The sequence below is a fragment of the Eretmochelys imbricata genome, chromosome 10 (assembly GCF_965152235.1).
Source record: "Eretmochelys imbricata isolate rEreImb1 chromosome 10, rEreImb1.hap1, whole genome shotgun sequence".
NCBI classification, from domain to species: domain Eukaryota; kingdom Metazoa; phylum Chordata; order Testudines; family Cheloniidae; genus Eretmochelys; species Eretmochelys imbricata.
The window spans coordinates 45,798,980-45,815,820 of NC_135581.1; the positions used below are offsets into that span (position 1 = coordinate 45,798,980).

Sequence of the window (16,841 nt, forward strand, 5' to 3'; positions counted from 1 at the left end):
GGGGCTGAAGCCCTTGGGCTTCAGCTTTGACACCCCCCAGGCTGGTGGGGCTGGGCTTTGGGGCAGTGGGACTCAGGTGGGCTCAGGTTTCTGTCCCTGCCACCTGGGGTCATGTAGTATTTTTTGTTGCCAGAAGGGAGTCACAGTGTTGCCGGCACCCAGTGCCGAGAGGCTGAACAACAGCTTGAGTTGGTTCGTTACCCGGTGTGCTACACCCAATAATCACAACGGGGTGGAGAAGCAGAAAAGTTTATTTGCAGCTGCAAAAAGGTACAGGGAGAATAAAATCTCAAATTCTGCACACAGAGCAGGAAGTTACACAGGCTTTTATACATCCTTTTTCCCAGCATACTTATCCAATAGCAAGCTGCTCCAAGTATCCATATAGCCAGCCAATGCAGTTCCCAGCTAGTTCCCTGATTCTCTGTATCATTTGTTAAACTATACATAAAGCTGCTTTATTCAGCATTGTTCTTCCATATCTCCCCTGTTTGGCCTTGCTTAGTTTCAGGCAGTCTGACTCTGCAACATATTGTTGCAGATTCTCAGCATAACTGCTGTGTGTGTCTCCAGGCGGGGGGGCCAAGGACACTTGGGCCTAGTACGCAGAGCTGCTGCGAGTGCCTCCAGGCGGGAGAGGGGGCCAAGGACACCTGGGCCTAGTGCGAGGGGGCTTCATCGACACTCGTGGTCTTCCATCCCCTCGAGTTACCTAGTGGCCATGCCCCAGTGTCCCCAACAACAGTGCAATGAAATTTGAGAACCCCTGCACTAGAGTATGTGTTAGGAAATGCCTGGGGGGCAAGCTGGCACATGTACCTTGCACTGGCTTACCCACCCTGCTTAGAATAGAATGGAGCCTATCTGCACGTTGTTGGATGCTTTTATCTGAAATAGTTTGAAGTAAACATTATAGCAAGGCACAAATGCCACTGCAGATTAAATAGATATGTGATGGTTTGGGAGTGACTCCTGCTATTGTTACTCTACATAGGCTACCTTGTAAAACATTCCCTAGGCTAATGTACACAGTATCAAAAAATACAAAGAGTTCCAAACTGTTTGTATCAAAACACATCAAGACAAGAAAGTAAACAATTCAAATCCAATAAGATAAATAGTTTTTAAATTAGTTAAACGTCATAGTGAACAATAATGAGCAGGATTTTGTCTCAACATAAAAAGTGTATTGAAGTGATTATATTACACAAAGCATGTGAAGAGAACAAATAAGGAAACAGCACGGAAACAGTGAAGAGTCAATATGACTATACGGAAATAAAAAGTCTCCGAAGTAATTTATAAAATTGAGTAAAGATGGAAGATCTGCTATCAAAGGAGCTAGAGTACTGAAAGCATTACAGTATGGTGCTCTCTCAGTTCAAACACATTTATGGATGCCACTCTCTTCCTTGCCTCATCATGTGTATGGAACATTCCATGCTACTGGAATGGCTGCTAGTAGTGCTATGAGTCTGATTTAGTTATATGCTGCACAGAAGGATACACACACTGGTGTTAGACTGACTTTTCTTACTGTAATCACAGTATCTGCTTCAGTATCTTTTTCTCCCAAACAAGGAGCTAACAACCTACAGCAGATTAAGTACATTTCTCTTGCAGAGTTTCTCATTCCTGTGATTGAAAGTATATAGTCTGTACCACTCCAGCTGATACAACCACAGGCAGGTTCTATTTGTCTATCCTGGGGATTTCAGCTGTCCCTGGAGTACTGGTGCATCCTCCCTAGTGCAGACAAGCAAAGCTCTTATGTGCTGCAATATGCACTGTGCAGATTATTCTTGTCTGAAACCGGGACAAACTGCACAGGTGCTAACTGAATCTTATACTGGCTCTGTCTTCAGCAGGGTTTGCAGCAGTGCAGCTACATTGGTGTCTGGCCACCAAAGGCTTTAACTGTGGCAACTCCCCAGTGTAGATGGCCTTTGTTGGTGTGTGAGATGTTGTGCTTTGTAAATCACTTACAAGTATAGATGATTTAGCAATATTTATATAAACAATTAAAAAGATGACTGAGGCTGCAAAATAAATCTCTTCTATGGTGATTTAAATTTATAACACAACTTGATTCAATAACATTCATGGAAAGACTAGAAGATGAACCTGGCATACTTCTAGGGCAAAGGTGGGCAAACTACAGCCCGGGGGCTATATCTGGCCCTCCAGACATTTTAATCCAGCCCTTGAGCTCCCGCCAGTAAGTGGGGTCTGGGGCTTGCCCCGCCCTGGCGCTCCAGCTGGGGAGCGGGCTTGGGGTCTTGGTCCACTCTGCATGGCTCCCGGAGGCAGCGGCATATCCCTACTCCGGCTCCTATGCATAGGGGCAGCCAGAGGGCTCCACACGCTGCCCCCACCTGAAGCGCCAACCCCACAGCTCCCATTGGCCAGGAACCACAGCCAATGGGAGCTGCAGGGGCAGTGCCTGTGGACAGGGCAGCACACAGAACTGCAGGGCCGCACCTCCACATAGGAGCTGGAGCGGGGACATGCTGCTGTTTCTGGGAGCTGCTTGAGGTAAGTGCCATCCAAAGCCTGCCACCCTGACTCCCTCCCATGCCCCAAGCCCCTGCCTCAGCAATGATCCCCCTCCCGCCCTCTGAACCCCTCGGTCCCAGCCCGGAGCATCCTCCTGCACCCCCAACGCTCATCGCTAGCCCTAGCATTTGAATGATTGTTCTGAGAATTGCTACTGGAATCCTTCATGCCACACCTCTGACTGTGTGCACAAAGCACTGAGTCACTCTTGCACATTTTGCATTTCAAACTATTTTCTTCTTCCACTGTAGTGTTCATCTCTCTATTATACTCTTCATGTCCATTCTCATTTGTCTCTGTCTGTAACTTTTCCCTTTCCTCTTCCTCCTCCTCATCCTCTTCCTCTACTGGATCTTTTACTTTATGAACAATAAAGAGGTGCCTGTTCAGAGAGATGTGAGATGTATAACACAAGCCACAGAGCAAGCATTGAGCAGTGGAGTTGTCCGCCTTGTGCTGAGGTATGTGTTCCTGAAATTCAGTACTGATACCTGTTGCAAATCGACATTTAGCACATTTCCAATGTGCCTTCAGTTTTTTGGCTGGTGGAACTTCAGTGGTTTCCATCTGTCCTGGAGCATCTGCAGACACTCTCTTTGGAGATTTTGCCTAAAAAAATGTTAAAAACGTCTTTATTATTATATCCACTTAAGAGCAAAAACTTTGGCTTGCTGAATTGACTGATATGGCTACAACAATACTGGTACCTTTCCCAGACCCAGAGAAGGACTCTGTGTAGCACAAAAGCTTGTCTCTCTCACCAATAGAAGTTGGACCAATAAAAGATATTACCTCACCCACCTTTTCACAGTTAGAATTAAACAGATACCATACAGTTTAAAGGAACATGAAGGACAGGTTAAAGGCTCTCTGGAATTATCTGAAGGAGGAGATGTAGGCGGTGTGGTGCACCAGGGCAGTGAATTCTATGCACATGGGTAGAACAGAAGGTGCAAAGATGAAAGTGGGAGAAGGACACAGGAAACAGCTGCTTGAGGTAAGTGCAGGCTTAAGGAAGGCTTGGGAGGAGTTAGAAGGAGAGTAAAGAGAAATGGGAACAGGGATGGAAGACAGGTCTAGAGCTCTGAAGGGGGAAGAATTTGAACTTGATGTGGAAGACAAAGGGGTTTGAAAAGGAATGTAACGTGATCAGAGGAGGGGGGAGGTATGTTATTTTATCGATAGCATGTGGGATAGACTAGCAGGGTGAGAGGTAGAGAGGACCATAGAGGAGGCTGAAACAGCTGAGGAAAGGGATGATCAAGGCATGGAGAAGGGGTTTGGTCAAAGGGCTTCTCTAGAGACATTGTTAAGGAAAAAACAACCTGATTTGACCAGCTGGACTGGGAAGGGGAAGAAGCTAAAGATGGCAAAGATGAACAGAAATAGGTAAGGCTGCAGAGGAGACTGGAATGTAGTCCCACTGAATGCCTGCTAGAATTATTCTCTCCTCAGTGTGTGATCTTAGGGAAGAAAAACTGCTGGAAGCTCAGCCAGCAGGAGCAAAGACAAGCAGCTGAAGCAGAGAACTTGAGATGTGATGACATCATCCGCTCCTGGCAGCTTTTTACAATTTTTACTCTGGACATTTTCTTCCCTCTGCTGATCGGCTGTTTGCTCCAGCTCCTTCTCAGCCTCTCCACTTCAGTCTCCCTCCCTACTCCTCTCCCCCTCTCATCTCACTCAGCAGCTAATCCCCTCCCAACAAAACCACACATGGCAAAATTATAAACAAAAGCAAAAGGAACCAACAAAATAACTAGCACTATCATGTCATTTGCATACTATCACAATTTTCATTCCGCTTGTATATTACATCCTTTCCACCCAACCTTTTGTCTGACTTATCTATTTAGATCTTAACCTCTTCGGGACAGGGACTGTCTCTTATTCTGCACTGGTACTGTACCTAGTACACTGGAGGTCTGAGTGTGGGTTGCAGTCCCTAAGCACTACCCCAATGCAAATAAAAGAAACAACTGCAACTACAGCTCAGCACAAATCTACCCCACTTTTTAAGACTGTAACAGGTTAAAAAATATAATGAAATTGGTTGAATAATTTATACAACAAATATAACTTACCCAGCTCTAACTAGGGGAAAGAAGCAGCCCTCTTTCTCCTATTGCAGGGATATTAAAAGTATGTCAAAAGGAAAAAATAGTCCTTTTAAAAATGGAAGTGATGGGAGAAGAAAATAATGGAAAAATTCAAGCTAAGTTATCTGTGGGGAAATAATTTAGAATACAAATATTTAATGGAAGGGAGAAATTTGTGTGTGACAACAAAGTAAATTGGACCTGAGACTGCAGTGCAATATGGTTGTGCAAAATAAAATAAAAAATTCCTGGACTGTGTTTGTTATAGACTAGAAGGTGTAGACATTAAGGAGACGGTATTATTTAGAGTGTACATAGCTATAACTAAGAGTAATGACATAAAATACAGAGAATCTTTAGGCAGAGATCTGCAGTTCAGGAGGGGGAGTGCTCCACAATCAAATTCCTGGACTGTGTTTGTGAGTGTGTACAAGAGAGGTGTACAGGCGTTGAGGGGGTTTTGGTGTCTTCTGTTGGCTTCTTAATTGATCGTTCAAGCCAGAAAACACTGAGTTTGTACATTCTAAATACAGAGACCTCAGGAAGTGAAAAAGTTAAGGCTCATATATCATTCTTAATTCATCCATAGGGCACATACATTTGATATTTTGGATTATTGATTAGACTGTTAACTATTAATTTACTATACAGCAATGGTTCCCAAACTAGGGGTGCCGCTTGTTCAGGGAAAGCCCCTGGTGGGCTGGGCCGGTTTGTTTACCTGCCGCATCCCCAGGTTCGGCCAATCGCAGGTCCCAGTGGCTGCGGTTCGCTGCTCCAGGCCAAGGGGGGCTGCGGGAAGCGGTGGCAGCACATCCCTCGGCCCGCGCCGTTTCCTGTGGCTCCCATTGGCGGAAAACGGCGAACTACGGCCACTGGGAGCTGCGATCGGCTGAACCTGCGGATGCGGCAGGTAAACAAATGGCCCGGCCCGCCAGGGGCTTTCCGTGAACAAGCGGTGCCCCTAGTTTGGGAACCATGCTATACAGTGTATTCCATGTGGGAGAGTCATTACCACTATAAATCCATTAATATTTGCTTCCAAAGTTTGAGGTTTTAAAGATCAGCCATTTTTAAGGTGTGACCCATCCCACCTACCAAAAAACAAAAAGGAAAACCAAATGTGAATAATTGTTTATAAGGTGAGAAAAGGTATTTTACTTACCCACTAACTTGATTGCTCCTTAACAATAATTTTAAAACGGCTGAACAGAAACTTTCCAGAAAAATTCTACTTTTGGCAAAGCCCCAGTACGGAAAGTTACAGCAGTAAAGCAGAATTCTGCTTTTTTCCATTAAAATTATGTAAGAGTGAAAACGGGGGTATAAATTTTGCCTCCCTAACTCTGAGTTTTGGTTCAAACACAATACTTCTGGTTGTTCTCTGACCTACACTGTTAACTAAGACAATACTCCTGTAAATAACCCTGGCTGCATACACTAGTTTCTAGGATATAGCTCAAAAAAACCCTGTAAGTATATATAGAGGTGGCCAAACTTAATAACCTTCCAAGCTGCATACGATAATCTTCAAAAGTTTGAGAGCCACAAGACACGCCCAACCTGCCCCAGAGGGCAGTGCCTGCTGGGGCGCAGTTCTTGTGCCCTGATGCCCCCTGCGAGGCTAAAGCCCCAAGTGCCACCACCCTGCCGTAGGATATAAACCCCAACCTCCCCCCGCAGTCTGGTAGGTGGATAATGCGGAGGTAGAGGGGGGTAGAGGACTTCACAAGCCACTATTTATTTTTCAGTATAACCATGTAAATTACTTTTGTTGAGTCACACTCTGGAGCTTTTGCTTTGGACATCTGGGACAGGTCTGGGTTTTTGATGCCATGCATGAGGCTGATGTGATTCTCCAGCATGGAAGGCTGAGGAAATGTCCGATTTTCATCTGTGCAGAACCTTAAAAACATAAAGGAAGAAAGTTACTAGTGAAGTGAAAAGCACATTTCTGCTGATTTAATTGCAGGCAGCCTGTTGGTAATGCAGAATTGTGAGTCAGTAAGAAATGTCACTGGCTACAGATAAAGGTGTTTTTAGTCTCCGAATTCTGACTGATTAGATCATCGCAGAAGATGCAGGAGTGCTCCCTACACTACATAGCATTTTATTATTTATTAGCATCTCTGTCAAAATACTTCATCTACTTAAAGTTACGTTTGCTACAGTAAGTAACCAGCAAGATTCCCAAGTATGAAAGGTACTGAAATGACAAATAATGAGTATCAGAGAGTAGTGGTATTAGTCTGTATCCAAAAAGCAACAAGGAGTGTGGTGGCAAGATAATCCGTTCTTTTATATTCCAGTAGCAAACTAGAGGCCCCAACTGAGATCAGGGCCCCACTGTGCTAGGTCCTGTACAAACAGTCCCTGCCTCAAAGCATTTACAATGGATAATGATTGGCTGCCATGATGAATTGGAGGAACCATCTGTGGGCAGGGTGTATTGTGATGTGAAAATACATGGCTTGGAGGTCGAGGACTGAGAACCAGTCTCTCCGTTCCAGTGCTAGGATAATGGTGGAGAGGGTAACCATCTTGAAGTGTTGCAGTTTGACAAATTTGTTTAGGTTTCAAAGGTCTAGGATCAGTCTTCACCCACCAGATTTCTTTTGGATCAGAAAATAATGGGGATAAAAACGCTACCGCCTGTGCTGAGATGGGACTGGCTCTATGTCTCCCAGTTGCAGAATGTGGTTTATTTCTTATTGTAGAATGCGTACATGAGAAGGGTCCCTGAAGAGGGACAGGAAGGGAGCATGGGTGGGTGGGATAGATAGGAATGGGATGGACTATCCTTCCTTGATGATCTTTAGAACCCACTTGTCTGAGGTAATTAGCTGCCATGATGGAAAGAAAGGGTCTAGATGGTCACCAAACTGGTGGGATGTTGGAGATAGTTTTTGTGACTGGACCAGGGGGAGGGTTCTCAGGGCCTCAACCACACCTTCAAAATTGTTCGGCCAAAGATGTGTGAGAGGTAGCCTCTTGAGGAGTTGTATGTCTACGATTGGTAGGGGATTTCTGTCGTACTGTTGATAGGGAGTGTACTGTGGTGGTCAGGATTGCAGGGGAGGTTGATATTTCCCCGGTTGTCTCTTCAGCGCTAGTGGGTAAATGTCGAGAGAGTGGAGAGTTGCTAGAGAGCCCTTAAGGGAGTGTAGGGATTCATTCATATGCACTGCAAATAATTTTGGGCTCTCAAAGGTAGGTTCTCGATGATGGTTTATACCTTCTTAGGGAGGCTGGAGATGTGCAAGCAGGATGCCTGCCTCAGGACGACGGCAGTTGCAATGAAATGGGCAGCAGCATCTGTGAAGTCCAAGAAAGTCTGTAAAGCTCTGTGGCCCAAATGGTATCCTTTGGATATGAGTGCCTGGAGTTGCTCCTTTTTGTCATCAGGAAAGTCTTGGCAGAGTTTCTGTATTTTGGAAAAATTGAGATAATTGTATTTGGCCATGAGAGCCTCTTAGTTGTATATTCAGAATTGGAGCATAGCAGATGAATAAGCTTTGCAGCCAAATAGAACCAATTGCTTCCAATCCCTGTCATAAGGGGTGGATCGAGGTTGGCATTGACAAGTAAGGAATCTGGAGCGGGGTGAGAAAAAAGAAATTCCATGTCCTTTGCAGGACCATAATATTTTTTTGTCTGCCCACTTGCAGGTTGGTGGGATGGACGCTGGGTCTGTCATACCACCTTGGCAGGATCGAGAAGGGCCTCATTAACTGGGAGGGCTATTTTGGAGGAGGAGGATGTCTGCGGGACGTCGAGCAGTTTATACTGTTGCTCTTTCACTTCCTCCAAAGGAATCTGGAGGGAGTCTGCTATCCTGCGAAACAGCTCCTGAATGTGTTTAAAGTTGTTGGCTGATGTAGGGGGTGGAGCCAGGATAGCCTCATCAGGGGAAGAGGAGGAGAAATGGAGTGGCAGTGGAACTTCTTCCTCTGGTTTTTCTTCCTCGTCCACTATAGGGAGAGGCTCAGTCTTTGGTGGTCGAGAGACTGATGGAGATGCCGAATGTGTAGGCCTTTGGCTTTGCTCCATGGGAGGCTTCTCAAACTGTGCTCTGTACATGGTCCACAGATCCCAGTATGGCCAATGTGAAGGGAGTGGCACATGGGGTTACATCCATTGCAGGCCATACCAGGGCCCTAGTCCGGTTGTGGGGATGTATAGAGGACTCCTTTTCTGTCTGTCCCAAGTATGAGGGTGGGACGGAGTACTTATTAATTAACCCAGAGTATGTATTAATACTTGGGGGTGGGGTGGGGGGGAATAGCTGTGCATCTCTCTCTATCAGTGTTACAGAGGGCGAACAATTTATGAGTTTACCCTGTATAAGCTTTATACAGGGTAAAATGGATTTATTTAGGGTTTGGACCCCATTGGCAGTTGGGCATCTGAGTGTTAAAGGCAGGAACACTTCTTAAGTTGCGTTCAGTTAAGTCTGCAGCTTTGGGGTACGTGGTTCAGACCCTGGGTCTGTGTTGCAGCAGAGTAGCGTGTCTGGCTCAGCAAGACAGGGTGCTGGAGTCCCGAGCTGGCAGGGAAAGCAGGGGCAGTAGTAGTCTTGGCACAGTTGGCAGTCCCAAGGGGGTTTCTGTGATCTAACTCATCACAGTGGCGTAGAACATAAATTGTTCGCCCTCTATAACACTGATAGAGAGGTATGCACAGCTGTTTGCCCCCCATCCCCCAGGGATTAATATATACTCTGGGTTAATTAATAAGTAAAAAGTGATTATATTAAATACAGAAAGTAGGATTAAAGTGGTTCCAAGTAGTAACACAGAACAAAGTGAACTACCAAGCAAAACAAAATAGAACACGCAAGTCTATGTCTAAGAAAACTGAATACAGATAAAAACCTCACCCAGTAAGCTTTCTTTTATAGACTAGTTTCAGAGTAACAGCCGTGTTAGTCTGTATTCGCAAAAAGAAAAGGAGTACTTGTGGCACCTTAGAGACTAACCAATTTATTTGAGCATGAGCTTTCGTGAGCTACAGCTCACTTCATCAGATACATACCGTGGAAACTGCTCACGAAAGCTCATGCTCAAATAAATTGGTTAGTCTCTAAGGTGCCACAAGTACTCCTTTTCTTTTATAGACTAGTTTCCTTCTAGTCTGGGTCCAGCAGTCACTCACACCCCCTGTAGTTACTGTCCTTTGTTCCAGTTTCTTTCAGGTATCCTTAGGGGTGGAGAGGCTATCTCCTTAGCCAGCAGAAGACAAAATGGAGGGGTCTCCCAGGGGTTTAAATAGACTTTCTCCTGTAGGTGGACACCCTCCTCTCCCCCTGTGTAGAATCCAGCTACAAAATGGAGTTTTGGAGTCACATGGACAAGTCACATGTCCATGTATGACTGAGTTTCTTACCAGCCAAGCCACATGCCTGGGAAAGCTCACATGTGGATTGGCATCTTCAAGACCCATTGTCCATTAAGTGCTTCTTGACTGGCCATTTAATTTGCACATTCCTTTCTCGAGAGACTGACCAAATGCTTACTAAGGCTACTTAGAAATCAAGCCAGTACACAGCCAATATTCATAACTTTGAATACAAAAATGATACATGCATACAAATAGGATGAATAGATTCAGTAGATCACAACCTTCACAGAGATATGTTACATGGCAAATGTAGCATAAAACATATTCCAGTTATATCATTCATACACACACACACACACACACACACACACACACACACACACACACACACACACACACACACTCATAAGCATATTTCCATAAAGCCTTATGGGGGGCACCATCACAATAGCATTTTACACAGACTTCACACTGATTTTCCACTAGTGTACCTGAGTACACAAGGTGCAAGGCCACGAAGTGTTAGCCAACATTCATGTTTGGTTAGTCTATACCATATTATATGAATCCCTGGTTAGCTGTAAGAGCTAAACTGACTTTTATTTTTCCTGAATTCTGTTCACTCATGCTAACCTGCATCCCACAATACCCTGCAATAGTATAACTGACCATAAACATATAATAAATTTGTCAAACTGAAGGTATCTTCATTCTATGTCTTAGTACAAGCTAGGGAGGTACCTTCACAGACCAGTACCTGGAATAGTAGTGTCCAAAACAAAAATAAAGAAAGGTACAGAACAAGTTAAGGAAATGGGATAAAATGATGGGCTGGATTTTAATGATGGGTAAAGGGTTTTGTAACTTGTAAAATCATCCTATAAATACTCCTAGCTGAAATGTGTAACTTTGGGAGCACTCTGTCTGTGTAAGATGAAGGTAACAGCACTGCACAAGACAGCTTCCCAGAGACTGGTATCACATTGAAACTTGTACTTTGTACTGGTATCACATTGAAACTTCCCTGTACTATAGCATTATTGAGTTTTAGTCATAAACCTGACTGATACTGGCTATTTTGTCTCTTGAATATCAGGGTGGATAAAAATCAATGATTTAAAAAATAATCAGATGTTTTTAATTTAAATTGGATTTTTTTGATGAAATGCTTTTTGAGGGAAAAACCTATCTAAAGATAGTTTTAATTAAGATACATTATAGCTCAAAGATATCTCATCATGGAATAGGGATTATAAATTCTAATTCTATAGTATGAGACAATATATTCATGTAATGTTTAAGAAAAGTTTTGTAAATGAGTTCAAATAGTTCACTGATTAGAGACCCAATCTTATGGGGTTCCAAGGGCTTCTGTATAGATTATTTAAGTTACTCTATCTACCCAAAGGGACTCAGTGTTCAGTCTAGAAGATACCATCAGAGATGCTTAGTTTTGCAGTTCTCAAACCGTGGATTTGTGTCTCCAGAGATAACGTGCTTGTTAACAGCAAAAATGTTTTTAAATAAATACATAATATATAGAGGTGAGAAATGACAGACCTCAACCCTATTGACCCTCTGCAAATTTGTGTATACAGAGTTAATCCCTTACCTCTCTCTAAAAGTGCAAAGTTTCAAAAAGTTCAATGAATAGAAGATTGTTGGGGACGGAATAGATCTGGACAAGGAGAAGAAGTTTGGAGATGAATGTGAGAAGGGAAGGAGAGGCAGGAGAAACAAAAGTGAAACTGTTTGAGCAGCATATTCCAGAAGTCTTGAGGTCTTTCTGAGTGCAGCCTTCATTGATTTGAAATCTACCATACCATTCTCTCACTAGAAGGGAAAACCTATAATGGCAGCAGGCCATAAAAGAGACCCAGTTTGGGAATATTTTAATGAAGTTCCTCTACCTGTGGGTAAGACAGGCATGTGTGAAAAATGCAACCAGTGCAACAAAGAAATGCAAGGCCTGGTTGCCCAAATGAAACATCATCATGAGAAGCGTTCCTTCTCAGGAGGAAGCTGCGCTGAAGATGATGAAAGGAACATGTCTGAGCATGCAGAATCTTCAGGTTGGTAAACTTTTTTATTTTATCCTTCTTTCTTAAGGACTGCCTGTCTTCCTTCTGGACTATTCTTGAATTCTCATGTTTGAGCAAAAAATATAGGTGTTACTCTATGGTACTATCATTTTAGATGCAGTTGTGATAAAAAATAAATAGCTGAAATAGGCAGATCTTCCTTTTACAATTTCACCTTTAAAGTAGTACTGAGCGTCAGTGAATGCAATGAGCAGTACTAAATGAGCAGTATGGTAATAATAATTAAATAACTGCATTGACTTAGGAGACTCTATCCTCAACATACAGGATTCTGAAGACTATCCACCTTCAAGATCACCATCATTTTCTATAGTTGCAGAGTTATCTGCCAATGATAGTGTTTCAGTCACATCATGTATGTCACATAGCCACAATATATCACCTGTAGCAAAAAGGAAAAAAAATCTCCATCATCCAGAAACAACCACAGATAAGTTGGTGATAAGAACCAGCACATTACAAAAAGAGATAATTGTTGAAAAAATTGCCGGGTTTCTTTATGCAATGAACTCTCCTTTCCATATGATTGAGAACCCACACTTCATTAACATGGTTCAGTCATTAAGACCAGGATACAGTCCACCCAACAGAGCAAATGTCACAGGCAAATTGCTGGATAAAGTGTATGAAAGAGAAATTGAGCAGTGTGCAAAAGGTCTAGAGGGTAAAATTGTTAACCTGAGTCTTGATGGGTGGAGCAATGTCCACAATGATCCTGTTGTATGTGCTTGTGTGACAACAGAAGAAGGGAATGTCTTCCTTACAGATACAATTGATACATCAGGAAATCCACACACAGCAGAATATTTACAAGAAGTAGCAGTAAAAGCTATAACAAACTGTGAAAAAAAATTCAAATTTCTATTACGCAGCTTGGTCACAGACAATGCTGCAAATGTATCCAAGATGAGAAGAAATTAGTTAGGAAAGAGTGAAGAGAGTCCCAAGTTAATAACATACAGTTCCGGTGCTCATTTGATGCACCTCCTAGCCAAAGACTTCAGTGTTCCAGAAATAAAGGCTAATGTTGTTGAAATTGCAAAATACTTCCGTAACAACCACTTTGCAGCAGCTGCTCTGAAAAAAGTGGGAGGAACCAAGCTAACTCTCCCCCAAGACGTGCGATGGAACTCAGGAGTGGACTGTTTTGAGCACTATATCAAGAACTGGCCTAAACTGATGACAGTTTGTGAACAAAATCATGAAAAAATAGATGGCACTGTCACAGCCAAAGTGCTCAACGTTGGGCTTAAGAGAAATGTTGAACACATGCTGAGTATCCTGAAGCCTATTTCTGCAGCCTTGAACAAAATGCAGGGAAACAGCTGTTTTATTGCTGATGCTGCTGAAATTTGAAATGGAACTGAGAGAGATCTTAAAAAGATGACAGAGTTAAATTTCAAGCATTAAAAAAACAAATGGGACAAGCACTGTCTCCAGCTCATTCTCTTGCAAATATTCTCAATACTCAGTACCAGGGTCAAACCTTAACTGCTGAAGAACAGGAGTTGGCTATGACACTGACATCTGTCAATCATCCCTCCGTAATGCCAACTATAATAAACTTCAGAGCTAAGGGTGAACCATTCAAGAAAGTTTGCTGATGATGTTTTAAAGGAAGTCACACCAGTGAACTGGTGGATGTCACTTAAGCACTTGGATTCAGAGACTGTTGAAGTGATAATCTCACTTTTAACAGCAGTAGCTTCTTCTGCTGGCGTAGAAAGAATATTTTCTTCCTTAGGAAGAATTCATTCCAAGTTGAGAAATCATTTGGGACCCGAAAAAGCAGGAAAGCTTGTTTTCTTTTCCAGATTATGAACAAATAGGAAAATGAAGGTGAAAATGACTGAATTAGCTGCAGAAGCCAATATAGTCAATTTAATTTTTGTTTTTTAAATATTTCATTTAAGTATTTTAGTTACAAACAATTTTAAGAAAAACAAACCTGATTTTAAAATACTTGAAAGTTTAACTAAATTCAAAAAATCATATGCTTGTTTTGTTAAAATATTACGTGTTTGCTGTTGAAGAAAAAAATCCAGAATACAGAATGTTGTTGTTTTCGTTTAATAAAACAATTTAAATGTCTGTCTGGTGATGTTCTCCTCCTAATACAGCATGGCAAGAAAATCCTCCAAATATTAATGAGTAAGCTGTTGAATTGGAGATAGTTCACCTCCCAATGACTTCATAAATATCTGCTTCAATTACTTTTGGTAAATGAAATAACCAATCATTCATTTTCTGTTATAGCTGTAAAACTAATCTGAAAAGTTTTCAAAATAAACCACTTTAAAAATGTATAGTGTGTACCTTCTAAAAATGAAACCTACATCTATCTCTGAGTTGTGAAGAATATGTATTAAGGTTATAACAATCAACAGCAGTGCACTTTTATGTAGAAATCCATGATTAAAGCGAGTATTCCTGACTAGTGATTTAAATGATTTAAATCGTGATTTAAATCAATTTGGTTTAAATCAAATCCACCCTGTTGAATACATTTCAGAATGAACCAAAGGGTGGCCAAGCAACTGACCATACAATTTATCAACAGGAGAATCAGGCCCAGTGTTTCACTGGCCATTCTGCAGGTGTGTGAGACTGTACTCTCAGATACATCTGTAGAACTCAGTTTTAAACCTCACCCCAAGTCTCCAGGAACACTGCAATCAAAACGAAAGACCTATCTTAGCCAAAAAGTCACTCATGTCTAACCTATTCCTCTTCTTACTCTTCCACAGTGTAATTGGAAAAAATACAAGGAAGTGTTATTTACTCCTTCTCATAACACAAGAACTAAATGAAATTAATAGGCAGCAGGTTTAAAATGAACAAAAGGAAGCATTTCTTCACACAATGCACAGTCAACCTGTGGAACTCTTTGCCAGAGGATGTTGTGAAGGCCAAGACTATAACAGGGTTCAAAAAAGAACTAGATAAATTAATGAAGGATAAGTCCATCAATGGCTATTAGCCAGGATGGGCAGGGATGGTGTCCCTAGCCTCTGTTTGCCCAAAGATGGGAATGGGCGACAGAGGATGGATCACTTAATGACTACCTGTTTTGTTCATCCCCTCTGGGGCACCTGGCACTGGCCACTGTCAGAAGACAGGATACTGGGGTAGATGGACCTTTGGTCTGATCCAATAGGGCCGTTCTTATATTATGTTCTTATGTAATTTACATCCTAGAGTAGACAGGAGAAGACATGATCTATTACAAAGGGCTTTTAAACATGAAAGATGAATTAATCTGTGGGAAAGCTTGGAAAGCAGTGTGGGGTACTCACCAGCAAGTGTAAACTTTCTTTGCTGTGTTATGGTTATTGCGAATATGTCTGCCCAGACTGCTGAAGTCGTTGAACGAATGCTCACACTGCCGACAGGGATATCTCTTCACAGACTAGCAGAAGAACAGAAACATCTTTTAACAACTGAAGCCAGCTAGCTCCTTTTGTCTACTTGACTCAAATGAAGGGATAAATAGCAAGGGAGATGCACAGTGCCTACACCCAGAGAGAAACCCCTTTAACTGAGGTACCTCAAAAGAACAATTCCAAGATTTTTGGGATCCCCAAGTTAACCAGCCCGAAAGTGGGCTGTCCTCATTGATCTCACCTTTAAACAGGTAAAGATCAGAAGCAGCTCAAGAACAATCTGACTTCAAAAAAGTATTATTAATTACTTCTGCTACTGGGTACTGATTTAACTCCCTTCACTTATTGGTGACAAGAAGAAACATCCTCATGCTCCTGAAGAGAGGGGGGAATTGATGAGAGTTTCCTCCTTAACGACAGAAGACCACCCTTACTGCTGAAGGAAGAAGATCTGGTTTAACTAGAAGACCTGTAGGGATAGGACACCATTATCTGCAAGCCCAGACAGCCACCTTGGAGTCAAGAGATAACGTCCTTGATAGAAAAAAGAGGCTGACTTCACTATAGGATCCTACGTGAAATTAATCCACTGACCACCATCGCACTCCTGTGCCCATCCTACACCCAGTCCTCTCAGAACTATGTGCTTCTCTGGTCCGCACCAGCTCTTTGTGCTAATGCTGGCAGGGGAGAGGGAAAAGTATCACCTTCTCCTGTCTCCTCCCTTCTCAGAGAAGGGGATGAAAGCAGGCACTGGCAAGACTCAAAACCACCTACCCATTCTCTTCTCCCAACAGCAGCACCAGGAAAAACAGCAGGCCCAAGGTAGCATTAGCATCACACTATGAGCCATATCCATTAATGACTCCAAATCCCCCTATACATTTGTTTTCTATCTGGCATCCTTCACGGCGTAAATCTGTTTGGGATTACACCCTTGTTATCATCTGCATTTGCCAGAGTTAAATCTCATCACATACATTAGCTCATTTCTAAAAAAACAAAAACAAAAAAATCTTCAATACTTAATGAGGATTTCCATTCCCCGCGTTGTGTTTATCAAATGGGACAATCCACCACTCCCATCTTTCCCCTTCTTGTATTTGTGAAATGGGACAATCCAGATCTCCTTGGTCGCTGTTCACAGGGCTCCAGTTATGTGTGACTCAGCACATTAATGACTCAGTACATTTACCTTGAGGTATTAAGAGTTTGACTGTACATGAAAACCTGGCCTCTGTTTCGTCAATGAGCTGGTGCTAGCCCTGAAAAGCCCATTCTAACACCAATCTGTGTAAAAACCCATGTCAATAGAACACAAGATTTTAGGCATACAAAAGTGAGAAAATTCAGATTTATGG

General features: G+C 42.5%; 1 long non-coding RNA gene across 1 annotated transcript; it reads right to left on the bottom strand.

Annotated features, from left to right (window-relative positions):
- Positions 1–3,080: 3,080 nt before the first annotated feature.
- LOC144270897 (uncharacterized) lies at positions 3,081–15,418 on the bottom strand. Its single transcript, XR_013347271.1, has 3 exons — positions 15,394–15,418; positions 6,425–6,560; positions 3,081–3,165 (listed from the first exon to the last, which is right to left on the bottom strand). It is a non-coding gene; the product is annotated as an uncharacterized LOC144270897 (long non-coding RNA).
- Positions 15,419–16,841: the final 1,423 nt, after the last annotated feature.